Below are 20269 nucleotides of genomic sequence, written 5' to 3'. Positions count from 1 at the left end.
GGAAAACCCGTCTTTGGACAAAACCTTGGTTATGGAAAAAAGAGTACAACGCATATTGTACTCCCCTGATGAAAACTTTATTTGGAACCTAGGAGGCGATGCATTCCAATATTATGTCTCAGCTTCTCAAATGTTGATGTTGGCAATGCATTACTGAATAAATCTATCAGATTATCACTTGAACGGATTTGTTGAACATCTATCTCACCATTTTGTTGAAGATCATGCGTGACAAACAAAAACTTTGGTGAAATGTGCTTTGTTCTTTCTCCTTTGATATATCCTCCTTTTAGTTGAGCTATGCAAGCATCACTATCTTCATACAATATTTTTGGAATCTTCGTCTTTAAAGAAAGACCACACAGTTGTTGAATGTGTTGAGCCACTGATCTCAACCATACACATTCTCGACTAGCTTCATGAATAGCTACTATTTGTGCATGATTGGAAGATGTAGCAGCTAAAGTTTGTTTTATTGAATGCCATAAAGTAGTTGTACCTCCACAAGTAAATAGATAGCCAGTTTGAGATCGGCTTTATGTGGATCAGACAAATAACTCGCGTCTGCATAACCATTTATTTGTGAATCGGATTTATAAGAATAAAATAATCTCATATCAATAGTTCTTCGGAGGTATCTGAAAATATGTTTAAGATCATTCCAGTGTATTATTGTTGGAAAGGAACAAAATCTTGCTAATGAACATACTACAAAAGTTATATCTGGTGGAGTATTATTTGCAACATACATTAGTGCCCCAATTGCGCTAGATATGGAGTTCCATCACCAAGAAGCTCTTCATCATTTTCATGAGGTCGGAATGGATCTTTATTTATATCGAATGATCTCACAGTCATCGGGGTATTCAATGGATGTGTTTTATCATATAAAAACGCTTTAGGATCTTTTCGGTATAAGTTGATTAGTGGACAATATTCCATCTTTCATATGTTCAATTTAAAGACAAAATTTTGTCTTTCCGAGGTTCATTTCAAACTCTTACTTCAAACAGTCCACTGCTTTTGGAAGTTCCCTAGGAGTTCCAATGATATTTAGATCATCATCACACATAACAAATATAACAAATTCAGATCCAGACCTATTTATAAAGACACAAGGACAAACTGGATCATTCCTACACTCTTCTTTCAGCAAGTACTCACTCAAGCGATTATATCACATTCATCCTGATTGTTTCAGTGTATATAAGGATTTTTGAAGCCTTATTGAATAAGTTTCCGCAAACCTGTATAAGCTTCAGGCACTTTAAACCTTTCAGAAATTTTCATATAAATTTAGTTGTCTAATGTGCCATATAAATAGGTTATGACAACATCCATCCGACGAGTTTCAAGTTTTTCATGGACTGTCAGATTTATAAGATGCCTAAAGGTGATTGCATCCACCACAGGAGAATATGTCTCCATATAATCAATGCCAGGCCTTTGCGACAAATCCTTGTGCCACAAGTCGTGCTTTATATCTAACGACTTTATTTTTATCATTTCGTTTTCGCATAAAAACCCATTTGTATCCCACTGACTTTATTTCTTCAGGTGTTCGAACTATACGTCAGAATACTTCACGCTTTTTTAAGTGAAGTTAATTCTGCCTGGATAGCGTCTTTCTATTTTGGCCAATGATTTCTATGTCTACATTCATCGACAAATCTTGGTTCAAGATCCTTGTTTTGTTACATTATTTCAACATCAACATTATAAGCAAAAAAAATATCGATAATAATATTATTTTGGTTCCACCTTTTTTTCGTAGAGACATAACTTATTGAGATCTCTTCATTCGTATTATTTTCAGGTATTTGGACCTCCTCTGAGGTCTTATCATTTGTTATGTCACATTGCTCCTTTCGAGCAATTGCCTCCATATTATGATCCCCTAGATCATTTGCTCCTTTTTTCTTTCGGGAATTTTTATCTTTGGAACCGATTGATCTACCACGTTTCAAGCGTGACTTAGACTCATTTGCATTTATAGATTATCCAGCCGGGACATCAATTCGAATAGGAGCATTAGCAGCTGGAATATGTTAATTATTTTGCGCATCATATTATAACCGGTTGGCCCAACCGGTCATGCCAAATAATAAAATTATTAGTAAACCCTTTGTTTACTATGACAAGTGATTCAACTATACTAATATTAGTGTAGTATAGTTCGGAGGAAAATGCGGGAAGCTTTTCAAGCACATACTTCTTTTCCGCTTTTATTGTAGTAATATAAAGTCAACAAGTTTCTTTGCGACCTACTACAATATAATGTACCATTAACAACCAAAATAGTTTCTCATGGTAGTAATACATTGCACTTCCAGAGCCCTCAATTAATTTTGTACTACCAGATATTGTTATGATATTGGTGTCGCGCCCCCTTTTTTCCCTCCTCGCGGCGGGAGAATCGGGTTTATGACATTTTTTTGGGTATGGGGCAACTCGTTCCTTTTGGGAACTGGGTTTTGCATTTTCGAAGAGTCGCCACCTAATGATTTATGGTGCATTAGGACACCTTACAGGGTTCAATTACAACTATGCATTGATAACCAGAGACAGGGTAAGGGCTTTGAAATTATCCCAAGGGGAAGGTGTTAGGCACCCCTCAGGATCCACTACTGTGATTCCCGGCCAGACAATTATTGTGAATTTAGCAAATAGACAAGTAGACAAATAAGGCTCAAGTAAGAGGGGATTTTGATACACAAATGCTTGGGAATAAACAAAGTATGGGAAAGCAATTATACAAGGCTGATTTTTTTTAAAAAAAAAAAAAGAACTCAAAAAATATTTTTTAAGACAAAGAAAGAAAGGGAAAGAGGGTCCTAGGTTTAATCATAATATGGATCACATCAATGCAATACCCGGTAATCACTCCTCAAGAGAGGGGCTACACGTGGTTTTAATGCACCGGTCATCATATTCATATCTACCCTTTCCCACCACGTTTAAGGTATTAAAGCGCGGATTGGTCTCGATTACTATTGCATGCTATTACCCGTCCCATTCCTATCAGCCCCGGAGGTATGTAGGACTACTATTCCTAAGGGGAAGGGATATTAGGCAAATTGGTTTCAAAGGATAAAAATCTAAGGCGACATACAAAACACATACTGCATGTTGGGGGAGCATATAAACAGACACAGGCTCAAATACACCTCCTTGAACAAAAGCACATAACTAGCATGACTTACACATACTTTTTAGGGTCTGATTAAAATACTAAAGACGAGGGGAGTTTGATTCAGAGCCAGATTCATCAGATATCTCAGATAAGAAGCCCAAATAAGGCTTGCCTGCTGGTTGGAGCAGTTACTAATTAACAAAGGCGAATTCAGTTTTATTGTTGTTATTACCTAAGGCTTGCCTAAGTGTTTAGACGGGGGCCTATAGGCATGATATCTACTTAATTCAAAATGCGGTGAAACAGTAAAAACGAATTGTTTGAAATCCTATAGGCATGCTTGCTAAACCTCGTTAAGCAGGTGAATTAGATTGTTTAAGACTGATTCAGAATGGACTGATTTTAGACCAATTTCAGATTCTGCAGGTGATGGTATCTACTATTGCTGATGTAAACCCTATGAACATGATATCTAACATTGAGTGTGAATTAAACGATTCAAATTTATTTTAAGAGTCCCTATAGGCATGATTTCTATATGTTACTGATTTCAGCATTACGAGCATGACCCTTATTTTCCAGCCTAAAACATGATATCTAAGTGGTATGCAGAATTTAAATACGTCCTATAGGCAGGTTATCTAGGCGTGATGAAGAAATTGACATAAACCCTATAGTCATGATGTCTAAGATGCAGATTTGAACACAAAGAATTTAAAACAGTCCTATAGGCATGCTTTCTACCCTTGAGCATACATGATCACCCAACCCTTTTCATTAGCCAACCCCAAATGTTTATTACAACTTATTACAAACCAGAAATACTGAATTACAAAAGAAATAAAGAAAGAAAAAACTACAACCATAGGAAAGCCTGATTTGACTTCCTATCTGAGATATGCAAGGAACCGTATCTTTGCCAATGCCATGATTTCAAAGCCTTTCTCAGACCTGGGTGTGTCAGAGTTCCCTAAGGGCCTCAATAGGACCCCGGGCAGTACTTACACCCAAGTTACACAACCAGAATAGAGATGAGTGCAGTGTGGAAATGCCAGCCCTCATGTGTCCAAGTTCAGAGGGAGCTTATGGGGTCCCAAGGCAAGGCTCACATGAGGGGGGCAGAACTTAAGTTCTAAGAAGATAGTGAGAGTGCAGAGTTTTAAGGGCTGAGGGAATAAAGGAGAGGGGAGAGGGTGGTGGGGGACAACCATTAACATTTCAGGGAATCAATAACTTCACAAAAAGGGCCAGGGGGATTGGGAATCCACTGCAAAGGAGCCTATACACTTAGGCATGGGTTAAGTTTGGGCATGGACAGTAATAGAAAGTGCTGACATGCCTGTAAATCAACCAGAACACACAACAAATAAGGGAAATATGGAGGTTGTGATCCCAAAGAGATCAAGTTCGGGTCATGAACAACAATGTTCAATGCTGTCATGCCCCAGACCAACTACAGATACTAACTACATTAGGGACAGGGATTCAAAGTCCACAAGCTATGATAAATAACAAAAAGCATTTATTCAGACAGAAGGGCAGAACATAGCATGCATTAATAATGGAACTATTTAAATACAAACAGGAGGCAAACTGGAAGGAAAGAAACAGTAAAGAAACATGTTGTTGTTGATGCTGAAAAATTAATCAGAACATACCAGTTAAAGAAGCAAAGTGCAGTAAAGAAAGTAAGCAGGACTTCAAAGTATAGCCTTGGCTTTCAGCCGGCTAAGCAAACAGTAGCACAAGTAGTAATAGGCAAGAGAGAATTTTCTTTTTGAGTGTAAGTGTGTGTTCAGAACCAAAAAGTTCGTGTCCTTATGTTAATGAGAGAGTGTGTATATATAGTAGTTCGAAACTAGGTAAAATATAGTATAGTAATTATGGAACTCAGAATCAATTAGAGCAAAATCAGTACAAGCACTCCCATAATTTAAGGGAATTAGTTCAAACGGTAAGGACAAGTAACAAATAAGGAAAGAAATCAATGTACGACCAACAAGGAAAGATTTCAAATTCAGTAAGTACAGGGTAAACAATTAGGCTAAATTCAGAAAACTCTAATTATGGAGATAGTCAGTAAGAATCAAAAACCAATATGGAAAAGGTACACAAATCGATTAATTGAGTAGATAGGGTAGGGATCGAAGGTTTAAGGGAAAGTGTTCAAATCAGACCAAGAAACAGGAAAATCAGAATCAATTAAAAGAAAGTCATGAGTCAATTTTTTGCATATAAATAAAGTAAGACATAGATGGTTAAGAGTCGACATACAACTCTAGCAAACATGAGAGTCAAACAATACTAATTCAATGAGAAAGAGGCAAGTTTTGAACAGTTAGGATAAACACAAGCACATGGAATCAGTGTAAGTTTAGGCTAAGAAACTGAGTAGAAACATATCAAGGCAAGATAGTCACGAAAAATCACAGAAACTCAAAAACGAGAACCGGCCAGTCATGCTGATACACAAAAACCAAATAAAAAACCCCCTAAAAATAGGGTTTTCAACATAGACGAGTTAAAGATGTAGCAAACTCATAGAATCAGTCAAGATATGCAAGAAATATAAGTTAAAACAAGAGAATCAGTTAAACAAGGTTTTAAAAGAAGTTCCGAAAACCTTAGTTTTAGAAGAAGATGAAAAACACTTGAAACCGCATGATTCTTGTAGAAAACCTTAAGGACGACAGTGTAAAACGTTAAAGGAACAAACTCAAATCGTTCTAGGTCTGTATAGATCTAGGAGATATAGGCAGAAATTAGGGTTTCAGAAGAACCCATAATGAGACGAAGAAACCTGTCTAGAAACTCAAAGATCGTGTCAAATACAGAATGATTCTGCTTGAAATCACACTGGAATAGCCAAGAATAGGCAGGAGATGAACCCTAGACGTAGGTCTGCATGGCCCCCCGGGCCCTTGAAGACCTTAGAAAAGACAAGCATAGCATGAGAGAAGCCATTGAAGGCTTAAGAGACGATGAGAGGTGACCGGAGATGACCGGAGATGGGGAGTCGGCGGTTGACGGCTAGGGTTTGGTTGAGAGTTGCTGAGAGAGGAGAGGATCTTAGGGCAGCGGATTCTGGGAAATGATTAGGGTTGGGGGTGGTTTAGGATTAAAAAAGGCAAGAATCAATACGATCCATTGATCTGAAAGATCAACAGCCATGATTTAATTGGTTCTGGGTCGGGTAGGTGTAATTGGGGCCTGGGTCGGGTAATTTAAATAGAAATGGGGCTGGGTTGAGTTTAATTTAGGTTGTAATCGAAACGCCAATCTGGCTATAATTTTAATAGCCACTTTCCCTATTTTAATTTATAAAAAATAATACGACAATTTCTGTAAATAAATTAAAGGTACTAAAATGATTTATAGTACATATTTAATTATTAAAAAAAATACCAGACCTAATATTGTGAACATAAATGTAATTAAATTTTAAAAGAGGCTAATATTGTAATTATATTGAATTTAGCTTTAAAAATATTAAATAAATTTATAAAAAAAATGTATAAAAATTCCCTTGGCTATATTTTAACATAAATATGAGAATACAATAGGTAAATCACCAAAATGTAGTTTTGGAAGTAATTATTGGAATTTTATAGATAACAAAGGGAAAATAAATCAATTTAAATCTTTGAAAATTGTGAAAAAATAATAAAACACTTGGATATACTTATATATGCACATACATGCTGTTTTGAAAGTATTTTGCATATTGAAAATATGTGTAGGAAAAAATTGGGTGTCAACAATTGGCTTCTTTCATAATTAAATAAGAGAAATATCTCTTATTCTTTAATATGGTGTCCGCCGTAGCACTATCAAGAAGGCATATTATTTTTTATTATTCATACGGCCAACTGAAGACTATGAAGTTTTCATATTCTTCATAAGAGAAAAAAGAAATATATCATAAGTAATATTGAAAAATTTAAGAACCTAAGAAACTATATTTAGGAAAGTAAATATTAACAAAATAAAAAGTTTTATTCAAAATATGAACTTCATAAAATAAAAAGAACAATTGTTCTTATAACTTTTCCTAGTAATAACTCTTCAGTTATGCTGCTCAATGAAGTCTCCAGCTTCTAAATGAGTAATATCTGCAAGGCCTTCAAAAATATCATCTTTATAGGCAAGGTTTGCTTCAACTTTATCATGATTATTCATACGGCCCGCCTCAACATTATTCTAGAAGGCCAAGTGAGTCTTTACTTTATTTTGTTTCCCTTTTATAGAGGCTTGATAAAGTTTGACAAATGTTCAGGTGTACGATAAATTCGTGTCAATGATTGTTTATACCACTTCGGTGGCAAATATTATTTTTGCCTTTTGAAGGATTATTCTGAGAATCCTTATCGTTCTCTTGTTTATAATGACCACCACCATGACGATTATTATTTTGTCCCTTGCCGCACCCATGTATATTCATACGGCCGCGATAATTATTTTATCTTCTTTCAGACTTTTGATCTATCGCTATCACATTCGCTTCAGGGAATGGAGTTGATTAAGTGGGGCGGGCATCATGATTTTTCATTAATAGGACATTATTTTTGCCTTAGCCATCATTATGCCATCAATATCATACATTTGGATTCAAACCAATATCTTATCATCATGGTGCACCAGGACTTGAACCTGGTGTCTTACCCTTATGGAGCGGTAGGACTTGAATCCACCGTCTTAATACCCTCATATAATATATACCGCAAGGTGTTTTATTCATTTTAAGGAATGTATAATATAATTTTATGTAGCCATAAATTTAATTTTTGTTGACCAATTCTACATAGTGAAAACTATCATAAATAATCGAATTAATTTACATGATAATTTTTTTACAAGTCATAAAGGCATGTACACAATTATGAATGACTAAAACATAAAGAGATATTCTATAACCATTCGAGGCAAATACATCAATTAGTTTAGATAAATATTTAAGTCACTATTAAAGAGGTAATGCATTGTTACGTTAGTATACTATTGCTACAAGATGAAGAATCTGTAAGTATTACTCTAGTGATTGATCAAAGTAAGATGTAATCATTTTTTTAGCAGATGTAATCAAAGTTACGAATTTGAACGTTCAAATAATTCTAAACAAAAAGTTTTCCCTAATGCAAATTAAACAGGAAGCAGAACATGAGATGACACCATATTCTGTGTAATTATCTCTCGTATTTATATGATACATGTTCAGGAGCAATATTGCAAGCAGTCTTTCAATTTCATTACAAAGTTAATATTATTATAATTCTCAGAGCAAGTAATGCATGTAGTAATATACTAAAATCCAATTGTTGGTCAGAAACTTGAGAAGGTCCATAAAACAGTATAAGCAAATGAAAGTGTACCTGCACTGGAGAGAAGGTTAACTAATACTTTTAGGAAGAAGATAGAACCCGGCCGAAGCATATAATCTCAGTTGGTAAGAGACTCGTGCTGATAACGTGTTAATAAAATCTCAAAGTGACAATATGAAACATAAACTAGACAATATATGTACGGAGGGAGAGAAAACTTTCTTCTTATTTCAAGTATGTAATCCATGAGCCAAAAATACTCTATTCATAGTTACAAAGGTTCATCCTCAAAAACAAAGAATGAATTTAAATATTAAATAGATACATATGAATACAAGTGATTCATGTATGTGATGTATGAATTAAATGGACAATCACTTTAGTTCATTGTATTCATAACAGAAGTAGATTTTTCTAGCTTTTTAGAATAAAATTACTTAAAATTTTTTGTATAAACTGTTTAATCTCTCATGTGCAGTATTGATCTTAAATAATATAACTTGACTCAAGAAAATGATAACTTTGTATTAAAAGAATTTTGTGATGTTTCAATATACTTATTGCAATGTTTGAAAATCTGAGGAAAAAAATAGAGTTTAAAAGTGTATTATATATTTTCTAATGATTAATGTAATCTTTTTTTTTATATAAACTATTTACTTTTCTACTTTGAAATACTTAATATTTTCTTAGAAAAATTTGGGGCCTCATGAAGAGTTGTGGCGGGATGGATAACATATCTCCTTCTTTAACCGGAAGTATTCAGTTTCAGTATTTGGAATGAAAAAAATACCTTCTAAGAATCCCACTTTATAGACTTTATATGGTACGAATTCGAATTAATCAATGCTTCAAATTAAATACCGGACATCAAATAAGAATTGAAAATTGGGGCCCCAAAGTTTTGGGGCATAAAGCCACCACTTTAGTGGCTTTACCCACTGGCCGCCCTGAAATGTGATATAAAATTTAAGACTAAAGTTCACTACACTTTTTAAATGGGTTGAGATCTTCTCCATTATAAATTTCCTCATTAATTTATTAATTTAAATTCACATCGCGTTTCAATATGATTTGTTCTTTGCTTTTGTCCTAGTTAATGATAAAGAAGCTAAAAAAGAATACAAAAAATTTGGTGGGTATTTTGTTCCTCTGTTTCTCTTTGCTTTGAACATTTTTAATTTAAAACATTGCATTTATCAATTTTTGTAGTTGCATTAAAATACTTTTTAGGAGTATTTGTTATCATGATTTACAAGAAAAGTATATTCGCCTTATTTATTTTATTTACTTTTATTGTCGCCTCAAACCAAACTAGAGAATTTGACCAAAATTGTCTCTCTTGTTTCACCCTAACTTTCACTACATTCTTATAATATTTCACTTAACCTAGAACATCCTTTAAGTTTCCCAAAAGTTGACCAAAAACATCCTACTGTTAAATTTGTTGTTTATATTTGACTGATCTTGTATTCTCACATGACTTCTCTTTTTCCCCCCACTTTTCTCACAAAATTTTCCCTCCTTCCTCCTTTTGACAAAACAAAAAGCCACTTTTGGAAAACTTGTGATAGGGTTTCTAATGGTTGAACAACTTCTTCTTGAGTGAAGCTTCTACCTTTCAGTGTAAATTTGACAATCTCGCTGTTGTACCTGTGATACACTCCTAACCAGCGTTCCAAACAGTAAGTCTAATCTCATTTTAGTTTGTCTTGGTTTTTTTTTATTTATAGACATTACTTCTTATATTCTTCTTCTAAAATGAATGTAAAGTAAAAGTGAAGGCATAATACCTTATTATAATATACAATAGGTTGTGGACAAATGAACGTAAAGGTAAAGGCATAAAAAATTACATTTAAAACAGCAGGGGACCACTTTTAAGAAAGAACCTTATGTTTCACATATAAAAGTTTATATAATAAAAATTATTTATTGGTAGATTCAATGTTCGAGAGTCAAGCAGTATATAGTAATTCTGATAATGAGTCCGATTATGGAGAGTTTGAAGATTCAGATTACGAAGATGACATTTTATTTGACAGAAATGTTGATCCTTCTGTTGAAATATTTTCTGTCAATGCCAACAGAAATGCGAGAACAAATGATGATAGTGGAGAGTTTATTAGCAAAGAGTTGCAAAAGCATATGCAAAACGAAGATGGCGATTCAGATTGTGTTGTTTCCAGTGACACAAAAAGCTTGAATAGTGATAGCGATGCATTTAATAAAGATTTTAACTTTGCAAATCATAATGCGAAGACTGATGGCTCTAATCCTATGTTAGCATTATGAAAGAATTGTATGAAGAAAAAAGTGCAGAAATTTTCTGTGTATTTCAATAAATTGTTGTACATCTATTTATACAGATAAAAGGAATAAAATTTGTAATCCTACTGTACAAGTGTATTATTTCTATTTGCCTATTCCTAACTAATTGTACTACTATGCAAAGAGTATAAGGGTGTAATTCCTTCTGTACAATCACGTGCTCATATGCACAAAAATAGAATCCTAAGTCTATAACTGTAATGAATCAACGTCTTGATTAAAAAGACACCATAGCAGATGTGTCCTTGTGACGGCTGAGATTAAATAAATTGTGATGGGATGAAAAGCTTTGGTTGTTCCCACCAAAGTCATTCTCCTTTGAACTAAAACTTAAATCATTTTTCTCATCTGAAATCCTTAACTCATTTTCTTCTTCATCTAAAAATTGTCATGGTAGATGTTAAATAATTAGCTCCTCCAACACCCCCCTCAAGTTGGAGGGGGTATTAACCACTCCCAACTTGCCGATAATAGAACTGTGAGCAGGTTCGGCCAAGGGCTTTGTAAAGATGTTGGCCAACTAAGATTTGGAAGAGATGTATGAAGTGAGATGATGTCGGCCAAAAATTGCTGCCGGACAAAATGACAATCCAGTTCTACGTGCTTGGTACGCTCGTGAAAGACTGGATTTTTTGCGATGTGAATAGCTGCTTTGCTATCGGAAAAGAGATTGACGGGCAAGGAATGAGAGATTGATAAATCACTTAATAAACGTACCAACCAGGTAATTTCTGCCGTTACTCTTCTCATTGAGCGATATTCTGCCTCAGCAGAAGAAAGGATATTGAAGATTGTTTCTTTGATTTCCAGGAAATAGGAGACCCCCCCCCCCCAAGCTGATAAAGAATCCGCTGATAGATTTCCGGGATTGAGGACAAGACCCCCAATCAGAGTCACAAAAAGCCAGCAACTGATAGTCAGATCTCGAATTCAAAAACAAACCCAGACCAGGGTCCTTTAAGAGGTATTTGAGGCAATGATAAGCAGCATAGAGATGAGGCTGGCGAGGCGATTGCATGAACTGGCTGAGGTGCTGCACAGCAAAGGAGAGGTCCGATCGGGATCCAAAGGAGAAGAGGCTGGTCTCATTTGCATGCAGTCAAACTCAGACAAAAGATCTAAGGTATATCGTTTTTGAGTTAAAATCATGCCTTGTTTTTCTCTGATGATTTCAAAACCCAAAAAATAATGCGCTTCTCCTAGATCTTTGATTTTGAATTCAGAATCAAGAAAATCTTTAAGTTCTGTCTGCTCATTTGAGTCATTGCATGTGATTAGAATATCATCAACGTAGACAAAAACTATAGTAGTCTTTCCTGCTGATTTCTTAAAAAATAAGGAGTAGTAATTTAGAGAGTGCGAATAACCTTTGAAATTGAGGGCTGCGGTGAGCCTTGCATACCATTATCTTGAGGCTTGTCGCAGTCCATATAGGGATTTTTTCAAAAGACAAACATGATTGGGTGAAGGTGATGACATTCCTGCCGGGAATTTCATAAATACCTCTTCCTGCAAATCTCCATGCAGGAAGGCATTGTTTACATCTAATTGTGAAACTTGCCATCCTTTCTTTACTGCAATAGCAAGTAGACATCTGATTGTTGTCATCTTGACAACTGGAGAGAAGGTTTCAGTGAAGTCTATTCCTTCTCTTTGTGTATCTCCCCTGATAACTAATCGTGCCTTAAACCTTTTCAAGGATCCATCTGATTTGTACTTAACTTTGTACACCCATTTACAAGGAAGAGCTTTCTTCCTAGTAGGTAAAGGTACTACTTCCCAAGCTCTATTTAATTCAAGAGCTTCCAATTCCTTAGCCATAGCTTCTTGCCAACCTGGATGCAACATAGCCTGAGAGTAGGAGGTAGGTTCAGTTAGATAGGAAGTGGAGTTAATTAAGGACTGATTGGCAAATGAAAGTGCTGCAAATGGCATTACATTAGGTTGATTAGGTGCCATGAAACAAGAGTTAGTCAAATCAGTAAGAAAAACTGAGTTACAAATATAATCTTGTAGGTATGCAGGTGTGTTGTGATGTCTGGTGGATTTCCTAATTTCTGGGAATGTTATAGGTAAAGGGGAATGAGGAGATGAGTGTGAAAGAGGAGTGGAAGAAGACCGATGTGTGTGAGGAGTGTTATGGTTTCTGAACTGAGTTGGTGATTAGGAATTGTCCATAGATGTGAGAAAATCAGGTTGGACATTGTTTGATAGGGGCTCATAGTTTGAGGTAGGAGGAATAAGAAAGATGGAGTTTGGAGTGAGGTTGATGGATGCAAAAGGGTATTGATTTTCATAGAATTATACATCTCTAGACACAGTTATTCTCTTTGTCTCCAACTCTAGGACTTTATATCCTTTCTGCCCCAAAGGATATCCCAGAAACACACAAGGCTTTGCCCTTGGATCAAGTTTCCCTCTACCTGCATACAAGGTAGACACATAGCAAAGACAACCAAAACATTTTAATGAGTTATAGTAAGGATTCTATTTAAACACCACACTGTAAGGTGAACTCCCTTTGAGCACCTTAGAAGGTATCCTGTTGATTAGAAATGTAGCAGTTAGCACACATTCCCCCAGTAGATCAAAGGAAACTTAGATTGAAATAATAGAGCCCTTGGTATCTCTAAAAGGTGTCTATGCTTCCTCTCAACCACACCATTTTGTTGTGGTGTCGCCACACATGATGTTTGATGCATTATTCCCTGTGAACTAAGAAATGCTGCCTCTAGAGACCCCTTTCCAAGTTCAAATGCATTATCAGTCCTAAGTTTCTGCACTTTCAAACCAAATTGTCTCTCCACCATTGTGAAAAAAATTCTTAAGTAGACCAAAAGCATTACACTTAGTACTCATAAGAAAAGTCCAAGCACCCCTACTGTAATCGTCTACAATAGTCAAGAAATATTTGAAATCATTATAAGTGGCCACTTTATATGGACCCCAAACATCAACATGAATTAACTCAAATGGCCTTTTTGTTTTAATTTGACTTAGTGGAAAAGAAATTCTGGTTTGCCTAGCTTTAGGACAGATATCACAGAAATAATCAGAGTTGGAAGGTAAAGAGATAAAACTAAGATGTTTCATTGATGAGAAGGGCAAATGCCCCAGTCTAACATGCCAAAGGCTTACATCTAAAATTGCATTTGCTGAAAAAGGAACAGAAACTGATAATTGACTAGAAAGATTTTGATTTAAAGAAGGACTTGACTCTACTTCTGCTCTATTTTTGTCTTGACTTGGTTTCAAGAGGTAAAGTCCTTCCCTAGCTTCACCAAAAACTTGTGCCCTCTTCATTAAAGGGGCCTGCAAGAAACATTGACTTGAAGTGAAAAACAGGAGTGACTGAAATTGTAAACAGAACTTGTTAACAGATAATAAGTTGTATTTGAAACTAGGCACATGTAATACATTTTCCAGAATATAATTAGGTAGAATAGTTATTCTCCCTACATGAGTAACTGTGACTTTAAAGGAATTAGGCAAGTTTATATTTAAGGGAATAGACAAGGTTGTTAAAGAAATGAATGCAATTGAGTCAAAACACATGTGTTCAGAAGCTCCAGAATCAATAATCCATGCATTAGAATTAAAAATTGAGAAACAAGTTCCAGAATATCTTGCAATTGTACCATCTACTGCATTGGCATTCATTTCTGCTCCTGAATTTGCTGAATCTCCAACCTTAACTTGCTTAATTAGTTGTACCAGCTGAGAGAATTGATCTTGTGAGAGGTGTTGACTGATCATCTCATTCTGACCAGTGTTGTTGTTCCCTGCTTGTTCTATTTGAAAAGCTCCATTTCCTCTCACTTGCATCTGATTTCTCTTTGTGAACTCAAAGTCTTCTGGGAATCCTATTATTCTGTAGCAATCATTCACAGTATGTCTAACTTTCTTTCAATGGCTGCAAGAAACATTAGGATTGAACTTGCTTTTCTTTCCCTTGAAGGTTGAATTTCTCTGGTTGAAGTTATTGATTCCTTTCTGCATGTTATTTCCAAACCTTGGATAACTTGTGTTTCCTTTTTGAATCTGCTTTCCTCCTTTTTGAGCAAAGTTTCCTTGGTTTGTTACCATGAAAGCTGAGGAATCAGGACAGATAAGTGGATTAGCATAGATTTCTTTCTGACTTTCATCTTTCAATACCAGAGAGTAAGCATGATTGATGTTTGGTAAAGGATTCATCATTAGGATGTTTCCTCTTGCTTGTCCATAGCTACCATTCAAACCCATAAGGAATTGAATAAGTCTCTCATCTTCTAGTGATTTTTCTAGTTTCTGCTTCCCTTCACACACACACAAACAGTTGCATTTGACATCACAATTTAATGAATCCAACTCATCCCAAAGTCATTTGAGCATTTTGAAATAGCTTGCAATGTGACATGTTCCTTGTGCTAATCCTGATAGCTCTTTCCTCAGGTGATAGAGCTTGGCTCCTTTTGACTGTCCAAATCTGTGCTCCAAGCTGGTCCACAGATCCTTAGCAGACTTTGAGTAAATGACACTATCCCCTATATCCTTGGATAGTGAATTGAGTAACCAGGATGTAACCATATCGTTACATATGTTCCATTGCTGGAAATCCTTGGAACCAGCAGCTGGAGCAGGGCAAGCACCATTAATGAACCCTATCTTATTCTTGGCTGCTAGGGCTATGAGCACTGATCTTCTCCAACCTTGGAATCTTCTGCCATCAAAGACAGTGTTGACAAGAGACATCCCTGGAGCATAAGAGGAATGAAGAACATAGTCATGATTGGAATCGATGGTGGACACTATAGCAGTGGCAGTTGGAGTGACTGTTGGCTCAGTGTTGTCACCCATGGTTCAAACACTTACACAGAGCAATCAAAGGAAGAAGAAGATGAAGGATCGAGCTTCTATTGCTCTAATACCATGAAAGAATTGTATGAAGAAGATAGTGCAGAAATTTTCTGTGTATTTCATTCAATTGTTGTACATCTATTTATACAGATAAAAGGAATAAAATTTGTTATCCTACTGTACAGGTGTATTATTTCTATTTGCCTATTCCTAACTAATTGTACTACTATGCAAAGAGTATAAGGGTATAATTCCTTATGTACAATCACGTGCTCATATGCACAAAAATAGAATCCTAAGTCTACAGCTGTATTGAATCAACGGTCTTGATTAAAGAGACTCCATATCAGATGTGTGCTTGTGATTAAATAAATGGCTCTGAATTGGACGACTGAGATTAAATGAATTGTGATGGGATAAAAAGCTTTGGTTGTTCCGACCAAAGTCATTCTCCTTTGAACTAAAACCTAAATCATTTTTCTAATCTGAAATCCTTAACTCATTTTCTTCTTCATCTAAAATTGCCATGGTAGTTGTTGAATAATTAGCTCCTCCAACACATTAGGACAAGTATTTCAAAACAAAAAAGAGTTTAAGGAAGCTGTAACTACTCATGAGGTCAAAAGAGGAAGGACGGTTGTTGGCCCAAGTAAAGGTTAGTTTTGAAGACTGACAAAGGAACTCAGACATGAACCAGGTCCATCCAGTGGTCCATCCCTCAGGTGCACAAAAACGGGCAGATTCAAGCATGTGGGTTGCATGTGAAGGAGATAAGCTTAGCTTGGTGTATTTAATATCTCCTAATCGAAAAGGTTGCATAATTGATAAGGAGAAGGAGTCCTTAATCAAAGAGAACACTATTCAAGATAGGGAAGGAGTTAGAAGTTGAAATCAACTAGAACTCTTCCACCAAGGAAGAGTTGCATCAGAACTCTAGTTATTTCTTCATCTACTAACTCTATAAATTGCAGGATGTTCTCACATTAAAGTATTGCACAAAAACGCAGAAATTAAACGTGAATTGGGAGCAAAAAGGCAAGGATTTTTGCAAGCAGTTCGTGTGTGATTCAAGTGTGCAAACCAGAAGCTACATGAACCAGATTGAAGAACCAGCTTCATAAAGAGTTTTATGTGTCTTTCTTTATTTCTAGTTCAATTGTAGTAGGTGTTTCATATTGTACCTTTCAACTTTATCTAGAAGCAATTGTAATAGGTATTTTGAGTATTCAAGTTAGAGTTAACTTGAAGTTGTTGCAGCAGTTAGAGGCTGGTTGCCACAACGGGATTAGAGTTAATCCTTAGGTTTACAAGAGTTTTGTAATGCTGTTTTGGCTCAGTGATTTTAGTGGAAGTTTGGGAAAATTATACTGAGTAGTAGGTCGTGGTTTTTTCACCTTTTGAGCCGGGTGTTTTCCACGTAAAAATCTCTGTGTTCTTTATTTTCTGTATTTATTATTCCGCAAACAGCAGTAGTTAGTACATCTAGAAGAACCAGGTTCTTCTAGAGCGAAAATTGGGTACCACACAAATCACCCCCCTCTTGTGTGGTATTGACGTTTAGAACATCAACGGTCGAGCGGATTAAGGATGATTCAGAAAGAGCAAGGGGAAGATGTAAGCATCGTCCCTCTTGTAAGTGGGTATTTCTAGCTTCAAAAATGCACATGGATACAAATTTTCAGATAAAGACTAACAACTCCGAGCATACATGTTTTTGTTGGAATGTCAAGAATAAGAATGTTACTTCCAGTTGGATTGCAAAGAAATATATGGACATAATCAAATCAAAACAGAGATTGGAAGACATCAAAATTCAGAGATGAAGTCAGTAGAGCGCTGGGAGTAGACGTATCTTTATGTTTTTGAACTATTTGATGATTGATATTGAAATATAAGAGCAATATCTCTGGACATTCATGTCAGATAAGCAAAAATGCCTTCTTGAAGCTTTTGAGGAAGTGTTACCAAATGTTTCTCACAGGTTTTGTGCGCGACACTTGCACAATAATTTCAAAAAGGCTGGGTTCCCTGGTCATACATTAAAAGATGCTTTTTGGGAAGCAGCTAGAGCAACAACTGTTGAAGCGTTTAATATGTATGTTGAAGATACTTGAATTGGATAAAGAAGCGCATGAATGGCTTTCTACTAAGTTACCTAGTGAATGGTCCAGATCTCACTTCTCACCACTTTAAGTGCGACATACTGTTAAACAATGTGTGTGAGGTCTTCAATAGTTTGATTCTTGATGCTAGAGATAAACCCATTATTAAACTTTTGGAGACCATAAGGCATATACTCATGGCTAGAATTACAACCAACAAGGATAAAGCTGAAAAATGGGCTTTGGGTGATATTTGTCCAACTATAAAAACGAAATTGCATAGAAACATGAAGGGAGCTTCTGGTTACATTCCTCGAAAAGTCAACTCATGGAATTATGAGATCCTTGGGTCTACTGATATTGATACTTATTGTTGGACTTTAACCCATTGAGATTTAAAGTAGAAGAAGTGTGAATTGGAAATGGAGGGAAATAAAATGGAGGGAAAAATGGAAATTTGAAAAAGTGAAATTTTGTCTTGCACTTTGTCCCTCATTGGTGAGGGACAATCACATTTGTGTGCTTATATATAGAATCACTTCTTAAAGCTCTTAAAAGGAGTTGAAGAGAATGAACCCTCGCGCCGTCGTCGTCGCTCGCTCGGCCTCGGCCTCGGCTTCAATCGATAAGATTATTTTTGGACAAAATTTACTTAATAATTTAATAATTAATTAAATGCCAAATCACTGCTGAAAATACGCCAGAACCCTGCTGAAGATTCAGAGAGACTCTCTGGCCGCGGTTCTGCCGTAACCGCGGTAGAACCACGGCAGGCAGATTCAGAGAGCCTCTCTGACCGCGGTTCTGCCATAACCGCGGTAGAACCGCGGCAGGCAGCGTATTCTTCTGAAAAGGCACCTTTTCCAGACACCTCTTCTGATAATTACCTATAAATTCTGAGGCAAGGCTCCATTTTCTACACACGAAAAACACTCCAGAACTTCTTTCTTTTTGAATATACTGCATCCTAATTCGCAGTCTCTCTCTCTCCAATTCGTAAGTGTGATTTTGCTCCGTTCTTTGAGTTCGTTGGGATCCTGCAGTTAGTATTGCCACTGTTGCAGGAAGGTTTATTCCGTTTTATCCTGGGAGGATTTAATCCATTACCTTGGTAACTTGTGAGGGGGTTAAAATTCCTTAAGGACACACAAGAAACTTGTGGACTCGGAATATTTATGATTCTCTACTATTTTCCAGATTTCTTTAATTCTTTTAACAATTTTTTTTTCTTCTGATTTTGTGTTTTAACACAGTAACGCTCACAAGCTTAAGGAATTTTATAAACTAACGATTCTGTGTTGAAACATATATTAAACTGTTATTCATATTTTGTATACTGTTTTAGAGACTAAAGCCTTCGTGCTTTCTACTCCAATAATTGTTCTGTCCGGTTTAAAGTATATAAAAACTTTACCGGAATAATAAACGTACGGGTTTGAAGTATATAAAAACTTCACCATTGTTACGTATTGTATGTTTGGTTTGGTATTCAGTTTGAAGATATCAAAACTTCACTGATTTAACAAAGTTCTGTTGTGTTTCCAACTCTACAGAAAAGATGACGAACGAAACCAAACTAATGGAAATGTTGTGGGAACGGGAGCTACTGTTACGAGTGCTGCTGCCTCGTCAAGCCGTTCTACTCCTGCTCATGCTATGGCACCAGCAGAAAAACCCGGAAAGTTTTCCGGTATTGACTTCAAACGTTGGCAAATGAAGATGCTCTTCTATCTTACTACGTTGAGTTTGCAACGTTTCATCAAGGAGGATCCTCCGGTCTTGGCAGAAAGTACTCCGGATGATGAACGACTTGTTGTAGCTGAAGCATGGAAACATTCTGATTTCTTATGCAAAAACTACATTTTGAGTTGTTTGGAAGATGGCTTGTACAATGTCTATAGCGTCATGGAAACTTCAAAAGCATTATGGAATGCGCTTGAGAAGAAGTACAAGACTGAGGATGCCGGACTTAAGAAGTTCGTGGCTGCTAGATTTTTGGATTTCAAGATGATTGACACTAGGTCGGTCATAACTCAAGTCCAAGAATTACAAGTCATTGTGCATGACCTCCTTGCTGAAGGTATGACCCGAATCAATAAGTTTATTAATAAGATTTATCTTATTATTAATTTTGAATCTATTGCTGAAGGTATGGTCATAAATGAGGCCTTTCAAGTCGCCGCTTTCATTGAGAAATTACCTCCGTTGTGGAAAGATTTTAAGAACTATCTAAAACACAAGCGGAAGGAGATGACACTTGAAGACTTGATTGTGCGTTTGAGGATAGAAGAAGACAACAAAAATGCTGAAAAGAAGTCACGTGGGAAATCGACAATAATGGGGGCTAACATTGTTGAGGAGGCGCCACAAACCAAGAAGAGAAAGAAGGCTTCTGGACCAAAGAACTACCCAAGCAAGAAGAAGTTCAAGGGTAATTGCCACAACTGTGGAAAATTTGGGCATAAGGCCATGGATTGTCGTGCACCAAAGAATGATAAGAAGAAGAAGAATCAAGTCTAACATGGTTGAAAAAAGCTGAAGAAAATGGA

Source organism: Nicotiana attenuata, unplaced genomic scaffold (assembly GCF_001879085.1).
Source record: "Nicotiana attenuata strain UT unplaced genomic scaffold, NIATTr2, whole genome shotgun sequence".
Lineage (NCBI taxonomy): Eukaryota > Viridiplantae > Streptophyta > Magnoliopsida > Solanales > Solanaceae > Nicotiana > Nicotiana attenuata.
The sequence above is the reverse complement of the archived record's forward strand: the minus strand, read 5'-3'. Positions refer to the sequence as shown.